Genomic DNA, 15,813 nt, shown 5'->3' on the forward strand with positions numbered 1-15,813 from the left:
AAATACTGAGCCTGTAGCCTACAAGCTACCCATAACACACAGAGTTGTAAAACAAAGATTGAAATGTATTTAGAAAATATGTTAAAATAATATATAAGAAATGATATATATTGTAACATTTTAAAAATAATTTAATGTGTGGCCTACAGTGATATTTATGCAAAGTTTAATGGTTCCTATTTCTATTTCAGATTCACATGACTAATTTGCAGGATTCTTGCAGGAAGTGACTCTTGTATCTCTTCTATTTTACCTTGTTCTTTGGCTCTTAATGATCTGGGTAGTCTTAAGATTTTTTGAAGCAAGACTCCTACATTGTGTTTTTTTATCATGGATTTCAAGTAATTTAATATTTTCCCCTCCTTGATGCTTTTGGAAGGAAGGTTTGGGATCATCCTGTTCTTGTCTTCTTAATTTAATGAATTTTATAGTATTCTAGGATTATATGATGGTGCAAGCTTTCATTGCAAGATGGTATAGTACAAACTTTCATTAGATTCAAATTTGGTAGATTCACTCCACCCTCCCATGCACCCTCAGTCTGAGACTCTCAATTCCTCAATCTCTCATTATGATAATACTGATTGGGTACCCTTCTCTGAGTGTTTCTATTACTTTTTGGGTCTCCTGTAATTATGATTCTTTGGGCATTACAGGAAAGAAAAGTGAAGTAACAATACTGAAGGCATAATAATGTCATTTAAGTTGTGCATTAAATTCTCAAGAACATTCCATAGATGATCAGTTTAAAAAGATATGATCAATCAGAAAAGATTTCTTGTAGGTAGTTTTTGCACTGAGGTACATCTGAAATGGATAGACTAACAGATAGAATGTGGGGGGGGGGAGCACACTGGTTCAGATCATTGAGGAAAATTAAGACCTGTCATTCCCTCTGGATTTTAAAAATTAAATAGCTATTCATCAGATAAGAAAGTTTCATGTCCAGGCCTATGTGCCAACAGAGCAAATGAACAATATGACCTCTACTAGCCTTTTTCATCCCTATTATCCTGTGATTCACTGAAACCCACTCACCCATCCTTACCTCAGGCAATGAGATTTTGAAAGTCCAGATTTAATACTGGACAAGAAGCTCGTTAAATCTAATGTAATTTGAAAATGTTCCATGTTATTAAACTGTGGTAGTACAAAGCACAAAGTATGGTGATTCAGTCGTAGTTCTGGTGGGTACTATTTCACTGAAGATTACCCATTTTATGATCCACACAAAAAGGCAAAAAGCTATCTAGGTGTAGTAAATTGAGCAAATTGGCTGTTATATTTAGTACAGAATAGAGTAGATACTGTTTATGGATTTAAATATAAATAGCAACCTTTTCAACATCAGGGGGATTCTATGTGGAGAGCTAACTACTTATTTATAGTTTAATAAATCTTCATTTCTACAGTGTAGTTGGAGGTGGATAATTCTCTTCTAAACTGTATGTAACCATCTCTGATACCTGGGAGGCTATGATAACAAGTGGTGCACCGGAAAGAGAAAATTTGACATCAAAGGACCTGAGTTCAAAACTCATTTCTATAATTTTGGCTCAAGGATTCTACCTCTCTTGGATTCAATTTCCTCCTTCATAAAACAAGGAGGTTGAATTATGATTACTCTGAAGCATAAACCTATGCTTCATGAAGACAAGAGTAGCTGAAGAGAGAAAAATGAAGCCACTACACTGGATGGGTATTTTGTTTTTTGTTCAAGTCCAAATATTTAGAGATTTGTAAATAGCTAAAGTAAGTATAAATGCAATGCATGTTTATTAGTTCATCAAGGATATCTTGAACACCTAATCTGTGCAGGACACTATATTTTGTATCAGAAATATCAACACATATATTTAAAAATAAATTCCCAACCTCCAAGAGGTTAAGTTCTCCAGGGAGAGAAAATATAGACACATATCCCCATTGCCTAGTCTAATGTATAGTACATAAAAGCATGCTTCATAAATGCTTGTTAATTAGTTAAAATTGAAAGTGAGTATCCATACATACATATTAATGTATATACACTCATTTTCAAAGTAAACAATCAATATGAATTTCACTTACCTATATGTATGTATAATACAGATATATTCATAATTCAAATTGACAAATATTTAAAGCAGTTTTAAATATAACCCATATGTATGACTAGCTTGAATGGTAAAATCAAGATTACATAAACTATGTTAATTCTTTACAAGTTAGGAAACTGAGTCACAGTTAAGAGACTGGCTCAAGTTAACACAATAGCTGTGTCATAAGAAAGAATAGAATTTAAATCTTCTGAGCCCCATTTTAGTGATCCTACTTGTTACCATTAGCACAAGGTATGCAAAAATGTTTATTGATTGACTTACATACAATCAATTTCAAGACACTTAAAATAATGTTTAATTTCTCTTCTATGTTGATATATTGTATAGTTCTGAAAGTTATGGATTAGAAATTTTCTTGGATGAAGTGAGCATAATCATAAGAACACTGTACACAGTAACAGCAATATGATCATCATCTATGTGTGATGAAAAACTATGAATGACTTAGCTATTTTTAACAATACATTTGTCAAAGATGGCAGAGTAGAAGCACGACCTTCCCGCGGCTCCAGCTTCCACCCTCAGCAATCCATGTAAAAAGAGGACTCTAAACAAACTTTGGAGCTGCAGAACCCACAAAATGACACAGAGAAGCTAACCTCCTGCTGAGGACAGACCAGCAGGCCAGCAGAAATACAGCACAGCACTCTGGGAGCCAAGCCCAGCCCCAAGCCCAGGCTTTAGCCCCAGGGCAGGCCTGACCAAAGCCAGTCAGAGGAATTCCAGATAAGCAGCAGCTGTGGACTTTTCCAGATTTATCAACACATAGACACAAAGGACAAAGTGAAAGGTCAGTGCAGTCCGGACATTGGGACCAGTAAGTGGGAGTGCTTGGCTTTTACCCCCATGGCGAAAAGCCGCTGAGACACAGGCATAGCCAGCCAGCTCCACATGGCAGATTCAGCTCCTGGCCTGTAGTGTGTAGGGGGACCAAGCACCAGTCTGAGGGGTAAAAAAAAGGTAATCTTGCTTTGACCTGCTTGGATCTGGATTGCAGTCTAGGGTGGAGGATCTGGGGTGTTTGTCCAGCTTGCCAGAGTGTGTGGAAACCTCAGAGAGGGCACCCATCTAATAACTCCAGCAGCTGAGAAAACACCAGCATTTGAGACGAAAGCTCCCCTGTCTGGTGGCAGAGTCCTACTGTGGCAAAAAGCCCATAAGTCAGGTAATTGAGTGGCAAAATGAGCAGGAAAAGGAAACAAAGCAGACAAAAGATGCCAACAATACACTCCTATTTTGGGGACAAAAAGGAGCAAAGCATGGAACAGGAGGAAAGCAGTGAGGTCAGAACTCCTGCACCAAAAGCTTCAAAGGAAAATACAAGCTGGTTACAGGCCATAGAGGACCTTAAGAAGCAGATAAGGGAAGTGGAGGAAAAATTGGTAAGAGAAATGAGAACAATGCAAGAAAATTATGAAATGAGAGTCAACAGCCTGACTGAGGAAAATAATACCTTAAAAAACAGACTGAATCAAATGGCAAAGGAGGCCCAAAAAGGCAATGAGGAGAAGAATGCCTTAAAAAGTGGAATTTGCCTGATGGAAAAAGAATGTCAAAAATTCAATGAGGAGAATCATTGCTTCAGAATTATATTGGAGCAAATGGAAGCTAATGACTTTATGAGAAATCAAGATAATGTTAAACAGATCCAAACAAATGAAAGAATGGGAAAAACCACTGACCTGGAAAATAGATCCAGGAGAGATAGTTTAAAAATTATTGGACTTCCTGAAAGCCATGAGCAAAGTAAGAACCTAGAAATCATCCTCCAGGAAGTTCTCAAAGAAAACTGCCCTGATGTTTTAGTACCAGAGGGAAAAATAGAGGTTGAAAGAATCCACCGATCACCTCCTGAAAAAGATACCAAAAAGAAAACTCCTAGGAATATTACAGCCAGGTTCCAGAATTCCGAGATTAAGGAGAGACTATTACAAGCAGCCAGGAAGAGACAATTTGAATATTGTGGAAACACAATCAAGATAACCAAAGAAATGGCAGCTTCTACACTGAGGGATCGAAGGGCTTGGAATATGATATTCTGGACAGCAAAGGAGGTGGCATTAAAACCAAGAGTCTCCTACCCAGCAAACTGAGTATCACGTTTCAGGGGGAAATATGGTCATTCAGTGGAATAGAGGACTTTCAAGCATTCTTGCTGAAAAAACCAGAGTGGAATAGAAAATTTGACATTCAGATACAAGAAGCAAGAGAAGCATGAGAAGGTAAACAGGGAAAAGGAATCATAAGGAATTTTCAAAGTTGAACTATTAACATTCCTACATGGAAAAACAATAATTGTAACTTATGAAACTTTTCTCAGTAGTTGAAGGGATTAGAAATATATACATATATATATATATATGTAATTTGTCTATATATGAGGGTTTATGGGCATATGAATACATATGTGAATGTGTTAATATATGTTTACAGGTATATATAGATAAAGGGCACAGGTCCAATTTAACAGGAAGGAATGATACTTAAAAGGTGAAATTAAGAGGTGAGAGGAATATAATGAGAGGAGATGGGGAGAGACAGATTGGGTTAAACTATCTCATACATAAGAGGCAAGGGAAAATGATTACAATGGAGGGGAAGAATAGAAAGGCAAAAGGAAATGGGTCAATCTTATTCCAATTGAATTTAGCTTGAGGAGGGAGTGAAATACACACTAATAGGGTATCTCACCCTCTGGGACAATGGGGGGGAGGGGATGAGAGGGGAGATGATAGAAGGGAGGGTAGGCTGGGGGGGAGGGAGGTTAGAAGCACTCACTTTTGAAAATAGATGAGATCAAAGTGGAGAGTAGAGCGGGTGGGACGTGGGATGGGAGGGAGGGAAGTGTAATCAGTCTTTTACAATGTATCTACTATGTTATTGTTTTGCATTAGCCACATATGTGCATCTTATACTGAACTGGGGATCTTTACAGTATGGGTGGGTGACAGGGAAGGAGGGGAATGAATCTGGAATTGAAAGTTTTGAAATCAAATATTCAAATATTTATATGTATATGTGTGTGTATACTATTATAAATACCATCTTACATATAATTGGGAAATGGATGTGCAGGCACTGAGGCATAGAGATCCACTGGAAAAATGGAAAGGGGTATGGAGGGATTTGTGGGAGAGAGCATATTGGAGGAGGGGATATCCTGTGGGACTGCTATTTTGGGGCAGTGGGTGGGGGAGAAATGGGGAGAAAATTTGTAACTCAAAATCTGGGGGAAATGGGTGATGTAAATCAGAAGTTAATAAAGCATCAAAAAAACACAGTACATGTGTCTAAGACAATTCTAATGTATTCATGATTGTGATAATAATGGAATTGAAAGATTCCCCTGTATTGGCTTGGTTTTTCATATTGATTGTGTTAAAACCCAGAGCTTGTTGATCCCACCTGTGGGATGGACTTGTTGATGTGGGGAGAGAGTCCTGAGCTGGGAGGAGTTGGTGACATAGATTTGGAGAGACACAAGAGAGAGGCAGAAGAACTTTTTGGAAGCAGCACCTAGTGGGGGCAGAGAGAGAGACTGAGAGAATTGCTGGGGGCGACTTTGAATTGCACTGGACTTTTGAGACCTGCCCCCTGAGCTGCCAAGGACTGAGGAGACATGGCTGTTTTGCTGGTGCTTTATCTGTCTGTTTTGATGTTGTTTTGCTGGATTTGTCTACTGGTGAAAGACAGTCCTGTTGTTGAAGAAGTCCTGGAACCTGGCTTTTGGTTGAGAAGCCCCGAGACTGTCCTGCAGACAGAGAGTGAATACTGTCCACTGGTGAAGGACAGTGCTGTTATTGCAGGGGTCTGGGAAGCTTTCTGTTGGTTCAGAGCTACTGAGACTGTCCTACAGACAGAGAGTGAATGCTGTCCACTGGTGAAGGACAGTACTATTGTTGCAGGGGTCTGGGAACCTTTCTGTTGGTTCAGAAGCCCTGAAGAGGGATTTTCTTGTATGTTTGCAGAGATCCTGGGAGAGGGTTTTGCTAATGTTTTCAGGGGTTCTAGGACTGTTCTGCAGACAGAGGATGAATGAATGAAGAGACTGGCAATGTATCTTGTGGCCTTGCTGAGCCTTGTCTCCCCAGAAACTAAGATTGCTGAGAACTTGCCTCATGGCAAGATGAAGAAAAGACCTCCATTTGGGTATTATGTGCTGTGCTTAAACTTGATGTAACTCTGGGGTAGATTCAATTGTGATCCAGGGGTGAGGAACTTTTGACATTTTTGTTTTCTATGGTTGAACAAATGAATGTACTTTACTTCGATTGGAAACTAATCTCCATTTGAGTTGAGGGGCTTTGTGGTGGACTAAATGAAGGTACAGCCTAGGGGTGGAGTAGTATTTAGAGCAGGGACTTTGTAATTGATTGAATGATTGGAAGGTCCTGGGGTGGGGTAGTACTTGGAGATTATTTAATCACACTTAGTAAATGCTGTATTTGGAATGATGTCATGTTTTGATCTTCTCTGTTCTTGGTTGGTCACTGAATAAAATGGAGAGCACCTATGCTGGTATTCTGAACCTTGGGAAGTTGCCTTTGCTTGGCATTATATTACAATGATGAAATATGTTATCTACCTCAAGAGAAAGAATTAATGGAGTCTGAACACAGATCAATTTATACATTTTTTGCCTTTTTTCACACAATGAGTAATATGGAAATATTTTTATATGACAACATATGTACAACCTATATAAAATTGCTTACCCCTTCAATGAGGGGAGAGAGAAGGGACAGAATTTGGGACTCAAAATTTTAAAAAATGAACATTAAAAATCAGAAGACCTGGATTCAAATCTTCAGCTTTGATATTAATTCTTTATATGATTTTGGGCAAAGAGTGCCATGTTCTACTTATGTTATATGCAATGCTACAGAGAAATGAGAAAAATGTATAAAACACTTTGTACACTCTAAAACCACATATAAATGCTAGTTACTAATATGCTCATATGTATCCTTTCTAATATGTTAAAGAAATATAAATATTTACTAATATTAAAAGAAGGTTTCTTGGAAACCATTTGCTGGCATAGAGAAATGATTCAAAAGTTTTCCAATAGGAAGTCTTTAATAGGATCATCAAATTCAATATTAATTTGAAAGTCATGATAATGTAAACCTAGAGTAAAAGTTAAGGGATATAGAGTTTAAATTCTGCAATATCTATGAATGGAACCTGAGAACACAGTAGACAAATGACTTGACCAAGGTCACATGAGTACAGCTGAGTACTTATTAAAATTAAGGCTTATGAGGAGACAGCATTGGGTACTGATTAGAGAGTACGCATAGGGAGAACTTGGATTAAATCTTGACCTCAGGCATTTGTTAGATCTCTGATTTTTGGCAATCATTGAATTTTGCTTGACCTCAATTTCCATATTTGTAAAGTGAAAGGGTCCATTCTAAACTTAGAATAATGAATATTGACTATTATTGCAGATTTTTATCTGTGCATATGCATGTATACATGAATATGCATATGTGTATGTATGTTTGCATATGTCCGTCAAAAACATTTGTTTAGTGTCTACTATGTGCCTCTCTCTATGATAATCTTTGGCGATACAAATATGAAGTCAAGGAGCTTAAGATCTAATGGGGAAGATAACAAAAAAACAAAACGGAAAAGTAAGAGGCTGCAGTAATCCACTTTGACATTGTCTCATACCCACCTTAAGAGAATTTTGAAGGAACTGTTCCTGTTCACATTGTTTTTGTTTACCTTTTATGTATACCCAGCTACTGACCCAAAGTAAAAAACCAAGTTTAGTTTATTTAAATTAAAATAAATATAATTTATGATTCAAAACCCATTTTCTTATCAACCCATAGTCCTTATCTATACTAAATGAGTGTACAAAGATTTCTCTATAATCAAATTGTATATTGCATAGAATATCTATATATCTATCTACTAAGAGATGGATATAAATATGTTAGGTACATATCTATGAGCACTTCTAGAACAATTTTTTGTGCATATATTTATGCTTGTTGTTCAGTTATTTTTTAACTCTTAATGACTGCATTTGAGGTTTTTGTAGCAAAGATAACAGAATGTTTACCATTTCCTTCTCTAGAAAATTTTAAATATAAGAAAATGAGACAAACAGGGTTAAGTGACTTGCTCAAGGTCACACAATGTAGCAGCTAGCACGCCAGCATCCCCAGGGTGGCTTCCAACACAGGTTCTTAGATCTGTTTTTCTAAAGGAAAGTAAATCAAAATGTGTTAACAAGCTTTAATCAATCAACCATATATCATTTACCTAGTTCAGGGGGAAAATGTCAGCACCCCGAACTTCAGAGTATACACACAGAATTATCAAGACAGAGAAACAGATCAAGCAGACAGGCTTCCAAACTGTCCAACCATTACATCCCTCCCAAATCACAGTTAACCAGAGAGGGAAGCATCAACTTCTGGGTTTTCAAAGCCAAAGGACTCTCAGCAGCTGCCCAGAATCTCATCTAGTCAAATCACACAACACTTCTCAAAGTGAGCCCCAAAGCAAAGCCTCAAATCAGGGATTATATAGGCTTTTCCTGCCTCAGAGAATGCAACCACCTTTTTGACCCACTACTCAATCACACAGCATAAAGGTGTGGGCATTCCTGAAAACCAAGCCTCCTGCCACAGGCTCCATGTGACCACATTCAGCCTATTAAGGGGCAGAGTATATTTTCAAATCAAGGAACATTCTCAGAGTCTCTTAAGCCTATCAAAGGGCCTAGGGGCAGGGAAGATCTTTAAATTTACATTTCCCTTACACTCAGTTAGTAAATGTCTGAATCCACATTTAAACTCAGGAAGATGAGTCTTCCTGACTTCAGGTTGAGTACTCTAAGCTAGGTACCACCTATGTGTTTCTATGTGTAATGTATACATACACACATGCATACAAATGTATATACATATATGTATGCACATACTTACACATCTGTGTTTATCTATCAAGAGAAATATAGCTACATATAGATGTAGAGATGAATTATAGAGAAATGATAGATGATAGATAGATAGATAGATAGATAGATAGATAGATAGATAGATAGATAGATAGATAGATAGACAGACTGAACCTTTGCTTGAAATCCTCTAGTGACAGTGCCTAACTATCTTTCTGAACAGCCTACACTTGTATGATTCTAATTGTCTCATTATTGGGAAATATTTCTTCTTATCAAGCTAAACTTCACTATATGAAACATATATTTGTTCTATTTTCTGCCTGCTGATAGAAGTCTAAGCTGTATTCCATATGATGTAATTTCAAAATATCGCCAATCATTTGCCATGTTGCCTCTAAATATGCTCTAGACTAATTATTTTTATTTCCTTCAAGAGATAAAAAGTAAAAGATGAAATTGAACCAGAATAGACCTGAGTCCCTATCCTTCTTGCATTATTTTGTTGCTGTGTGAAATTGAATATGTCCCTTAAATGATCTGAGTACTAATTTCATCAATGCAATTAAGTTAATAATAACTTCAATAACTACCTTGCCAGATGATTCTAAATATGTAATAAGATAAGAGGGGTATGTAGACAGTTAAAACACTCTAAATTTCTAAATAAGTGTAATGAACCATCACTTATAGTGATAACATCACCAACATTTTACATTATTGGTATAGATAATAATGATGCCAATATATTTGTGACCTAACTATGTATGCTGAATGTTTGAAGGTCATCTAAAGGCAACTAAAATGACAATAAACTGTCAGAAGAAGATAGTAGTAATGGAAACCACTATTTGTGTCTGACCTTCATTGAATGATGTAAACAAAATAATTAAATTTATTAGAAGGTAATTGTGAGGGGCGGCCAGGTGGCTCAGCGAGTAAGAGCACCGGCTCCAGTGTTGGGATGACCTGGAGATCAAATCCCGGGCTCAGACACTCAGCACCACACCCAGAAATAACTGGCCGTGTAACCTTGAGCAAGTTACTTAACCCCAATTGCTAAAAAAAAAAAAAAAAAAAAAAAAAAGGTAATTGTGAGTCATTCAGGCTCTAAGAAGTTGGTTTTGTTGCTAGTAGATATAAGATCTGCTGGGTGATTATTTATTCTCCTTACAGGGAATCAGAGCTCATAGCCCTAAATGGCTTCAAAGGTTTGGATGTATTCCAGTGAGGATATGGAGTTTTTAAAATCTCACTGAGTAACACCATTGTTTCACATATGAATTGTGGCACATGTGTTAGGTATTAACAAAGTCTAGCCAAAATCTAGATATCATAATTTGTGAGCATGTGGTTGTTGGGGTAAATAATGAGGCATGCCATGTGGTTCTTAGGGCAGGTCGTTAAGTTAACAAGTGATCTACAGTCTGTATTCTGCTTCCCTGTTGGCTTTCAGTGGAGGAGTATTAAGTCAATGAGGCTTTAGACATCTAAACTAACCACCTGCCATGTAAATTTGCTCTGTTGTTTGAGAAAAATCTTTTAGTTTATCTTATTCTACTAGTTCTGAGTATTTGGTTTCTTCTTTTTAGAAGTCAAGTGGCAAAAAGTTTTGGCCCATGTAAGTGTGAAGCAAAAAGCTTCACCAAAAATATTGAAACACTTACCCACCCATGTTCCTTTTGTTCTCAGGTTTCTATCCTCTCATACTTGATTCCCATGTCTGAACTTGAATTCAATATTTTAAAATTTTCAAATGTGTGAACAAGTTTAATTCATGTTATATTTCCAATTAGAGAAAGAAACCAAAATAGTTAACATTTCAGGACAAAGATTTATTCTTAAAATCTGCAGAGTGTAAGTTTGATGCTGAAATCCTTTAGTGTACAGTGCCAGTTTTTTTTTTTTATAAATTTCCACATTAATATTGGGCATAGAAGAGACAAGATATATTTCAAGACTTCAGAAATCCATAGTTTATCAACCAGTCCTTGTGCTAAGTCTTTCATATTAAAAGAAAGGGGACAATACACACACACACACATGCATGAATGCACACAAGTAGCAATAATGCAATATTCACAAAGCCCACGTTGGCTATGAATATGCTGGTATAGCTGTGAATCACAAAATGTGACACACTCTCCACATGGAGGACAGAGCCAAAGCATGTATTCAAATACCAGAAAGCTGCGTCCCAAAACCAGAAAGTCAAAGTCATTACAGTAGCCATGAAGTTGGGACACATGGTTAATGCAATGAACACCCACATTCACAAGCCTTCAAAACAAAACATGCTCCCTCAGGCAAAGATCCTTCTATCTTCACTCACTCCCTCAAGCAAGCATACTCCTCCCGTCACTCAGCCACCATGCTGCTCACTCCCAGCAGTTCTGGCTCCCAGCAGTTCTCATTCCTGACAGTTCTCAGCAGAAGTTCTCAGCACCAGTTCTGCCTGGCTCTCAGAAGAAGTTCTGCGACTACATGTTCTGTTTTCAAAGTATCTTCCCTCTCTGGCCCAGGCCTCTCCGTATCCATGGTATTAGCTCCTCCCTGCCCCACCCCCATAGGATTCACATTATCTGCGGCTCAATACCTGACACAACCATGACCCTGAAACTAAGTGCTAAGTACCTGTTAGTTTGGAAATACAAAGTGCATGGAAGATCTTCAAATCTCATTACCATTACATACACACACACACACACACACACACACACACACACACACACACACACACTCCCTTCCTATAGGGAACTTACAAGTCTAATGGGTGGGCATATATAAGGAAAAAGAGAAGTGAGGGTGGGAAAAGAAGAGATGCAGGCAGATGCATGATGGGAAATTCTAGAGGAGAAAAGGGAAGAATCAAGAAATTTCTAACTGCTTTCTTAAATGAAGATGCTGGGAGGTTATCCATCATCCAATCAGAGGGAATGAGAATCACCACTTGCAAATGGTCAATACTACATATGTGATCTAGGGCTAACGCAATCCTGAATGATGAAAAATTTCCTTGTTCATGCTGGAGAATTCTAGAGGAATGTGCTTGTGTGGGAAATGAAGACTTAGGTTCTGTCCTGAAATGAAAATTCTGAAAGGTGAGATTTACTTATTAATAAATATATTAACAATATAAAGCATCAGGCTTAATTACTTCATACAACTATGTGTACGTTGAACTCAAAAACTCATCTATTTTGTCTCTTTCCATATGACCTCAGATCTCTGGATGTACCTGCCAACATTATGAAATGAAACTAAAGAAGATGAAGGGGAAACTAAATAAAATGAGCAAAGGGATGGACGACCACTACTTAAGGAGAGGCTGTAAAGAATGGCACTGGGAAGGTCACAGTCAAAATGAAATTGGATTGATATTTATAAAATTATGAAAGGAACAAAAAGCAACACCATCAACTTATCCACCAACCAGTATTTAATGGAATAGGACAATAACAGGTCCTTCTTAAAACTTTCAGACAAGTTTAAGACTTCCTTTACCCAGGAGGGAGGCATATTTTAAAAGTACAATATTCTGTGAGTCGACATGGAGTGAAAACGTAGAAGGCTCCCTTCAGCATCCAGTTTAATCACTACCTTCTCCATGAAGTTTTGATGTATTCCATAGCTAAAAATGCCTGTTTCCTTCTCTCATTTTCTTAAAGCATTTTCTTTTGATGACTCCTCTACTCCTATTTCATTCAATCCCTCTGTTTGTGGATTCATGTTTCTCAACCTATCTGACAATCAGTTTTCCAGTCTATAAAGTAGAGATGATAAGATCTCATGAGCACTTTAAGTCACTGACCCACCACTGAGGACTCAACAGCCTCCCCATTGAAGGCCCTCAATTCCTAATGATTGTTTTCCCCTCTCCCCCGCCCCCCCCCACATGCACTGCCCTCCTTCTCCCATCCCTGCCTTGCATAGACTGTGTCCACCAAGGAAAAGGAACTGAAATATATGTCCACTATCCAGAACCTGCACTCTTTCGATCTCTTTACTGAAGTAAGTTAAGGGTGATGACCTGCTTCCTTCTGGGTCTGATAATTCCACAGAGAAATGGCAGAAAGACCCCCACTACTGTCCAGGAGATTTCTGATCATTAAAATTTAAAGAAACTAGTGAAGCCATTCAAGAAGAAATCTGTCTGCAATAGTACTGTAATCGAGCTTCCAGAATACAGAGAAGTAATTCAGTTACAGGGTGACCAGCCGAGGAATATATGCCACTTGCTTATAGAAAATGGTCTGGCTAAGGATGACCTGACAAAGGTTTATGGGTTTTAAGTACATGTGACTCACTAAAGATGAATTGAAGATTTCCTTGCAATGAGTAGAAAAATTCTCTTCTTGTTATGGTTATGGGATTTTAAGATCTTCCATGGCCCTTGAATTTTCTGACATAGCAGGAAGGGGAAGGGCAAGAGGAAGACAAAGCCAAGCTGGAAAGCATGGTGTGACTGGAAGCCTGGCAGCAGCAGCAACAACAAAAGCTGTAGTTGCAGAGAGAACTTCTCTTATTGAGCCAGCCAGAATTTCTGCTAAGGACTCCTTCTGAGGACTGCCAGGGTGGGGAACTTCTGGGAGAATGCTTCCTGGACACTGAGCAGTTGCTTTGAGTGGGGAGAGGAGGAACTTTGCCTGAGGTAGCCTGTTCTGTTTTGAAGGCTTGAAAATATGGGTGTTTACGACATTAACTATGTGTGCCAACTTCATAAATACTGTGATGGCCTTGACTTTCTGGTTTAGGGACTCAATTTTCTAGTATTTGAATAAATGTTCTAGTTTTATTCCCCATGTAGAGAGCCTGGTATATTTTGTGATTAATAACCATATCAGCATATTTATAGTTACCATAGGCATTGTTGATACATTTGGTGATGAGGGCGGAATCACAAAATGTCAGACCTCTATTTGGAAGCAGGGGGGCTTTAGAGGGAAAATGGATATCACAGGATGGGAGTATTTGCTTTACTCCTCTCTAGACAGAGAATGGGCCAAAAGCACAGGATCCTGTGAAAACTGGGAAGCAAGGCTAAAAGACGGAGAACCTGGAGATTTGGAAAGATTTTTACAAGGAATACTCATAGAACCAGGCAAAGAACTGGTAGGAGTGTGCAGGAGAGGCTGGGTCCTGCTAACGAGTTATCACCTTATGTATAAAAGTAGGGATAGGCTGCTGTAGGAAAGAATTCAGATGGCTACGGAGTTGATTGGTTTGCCTGAGGATTCTTCTTTGTCACAGCATTGAGAAGAGCAAACTGGAGGGACTCAAGTGGTTCAGGAACAAGCTACTGTTCATGTAGATAAAAGGAAGCAAAACATTTGCAGAAGGAATGTGCATGCAGCTTATGTACAGGCCAGGAAGAGTTGCCCTCACAGCTGCCAGGAGAATGTGCATGAGGAGATTGGAACAAGGTTACATGAGGAGTCTTCTAATGTAGAAGTTCTCCCCATAAGAAGAAGAAGCCAGGACAACCACTGAGGCAAAACAGAGTCCAGGGAGATTATTGAGCATTTCACTCAAGAGGAGATCACTGATATATTGAGTAGATTCACCCAAAGAATGGAAGAGTTTTTAGTGTCTTGGATAGTAAGAATCACTGATGAAGACACCTGAGGAATAACACTGGACAGTGAGGACTGCTTAAAATTCATAACTATCAGTCAAAATCCTTTTGTACACCAAACTTTTAGGGATCACCATATGCAAGGAGGTAACAACAAAACTAATCTTCTAGCTTTAGCTGCAGAGGGATGCAAAAAGCAATATCCTACTGACTCTATGTGGCCTAGGGGAGACAGACCCTGGTACTCACTTAGAGACTGTATGAGAAAGCTAAGGGAGGAGGTAATGAAAACTGCTATCATGGCTGGAGATGCAAATGCATATCATGATACCCCACTAGGAGTTCCTCATAGAAATATCATAGTGAAGATGGCTCCTCCTGCATATAAGCACCTAATTCTGACTCTATTAATTGGGAAAACAGGGCACCCTCTTTCAGAGGTGCTGGACAAGATTTCACAATTAAGTGACCTAGGGAAATGGGGACAAGATAAATTTCCTTGAGAGAGAAGAGTAAACAGCCAGAAGATTCAGAAACAAAATATACTCCCAAGAAGGGAACTGTTTACTGCTCTATTGATAGCAAGGGTGGATTTTAGAAGAATAGATGGCATTCCAACTGAAGAGCTGCATAAGATGTACAAAGAAAAGGTACTTAACATTTGAATGAATAGGGAAGCAGGAAACACCCCTGCAGGTACTCCTGAACCTGAATCATTATATCCAAGTTTGCCCCACCTTCAGGGATAATTAGGAAATAAGCAGAGCCCCAGCCAAAATTAAAAAAATATACCAAGGAGATTGCAGACACTATTTTGTTTTAGCAATGTATTGGAAGAATGGATCAACTACTGTAACCAGGGCATTCCTCAATACTGGGTATGAGGCCACACTTATCTATGGAAACCCTGATAAGTTTAAACAGGGAACTCATTACCATCACAAGTCTAGGAGCGGCTGAAATATCAGCCAGAGAAGTTACAATAACAATGAAAGTTGGGCAATTACCTTAGAAAGAATATGCTGTGTTTGTTGTACCCATTCCTGAATACATTTGGATACAAATACAATTGGAATAGATATATTGAGTGTCAAGACTCTGAATTTACCTGAAGGAAGATACCAATTTGCTGTTAGGAAGATAAGAATTAATACACTTTTAGTGGGAAAAATAAAAATGGACCCAATCACTTTACCTGAACATTCTGAAGTAAT

General features: G+C 38.3%; 1 pseudogene; it reads left to right on the forward strand.

Moving 5' to 3' along the window:
* The first annotated feature begins 12,990 nt into the window (after nt 1-12,990).
* LOC138145958 (eukaryotic translation initiation factor 1 pseudogene) lies at nt 12,991-13,316 on the forward strand (annotated as a pseudogene).
* Nucleotides 13,317-15,813: the final 2,497 nt, after the last annotated feature.

The sequence above is a fragment of the Petaurus breviceps genome, unplaced genomic scaffold, assembly GCF_028583685.1.
Source record: "Petaurus breviceps papuanus isolate PSGF00001 unplaced genomic scaffold, PetGlider_PUasm1.0 139, whole genome shotgun sequence".
Classification (NCBI taxonomy): Eukaryota; Metazoa; Chordata; class Mammalia; order Diprotodontia; family Petauridae; genus Petaurus; species Petaurus breviceps.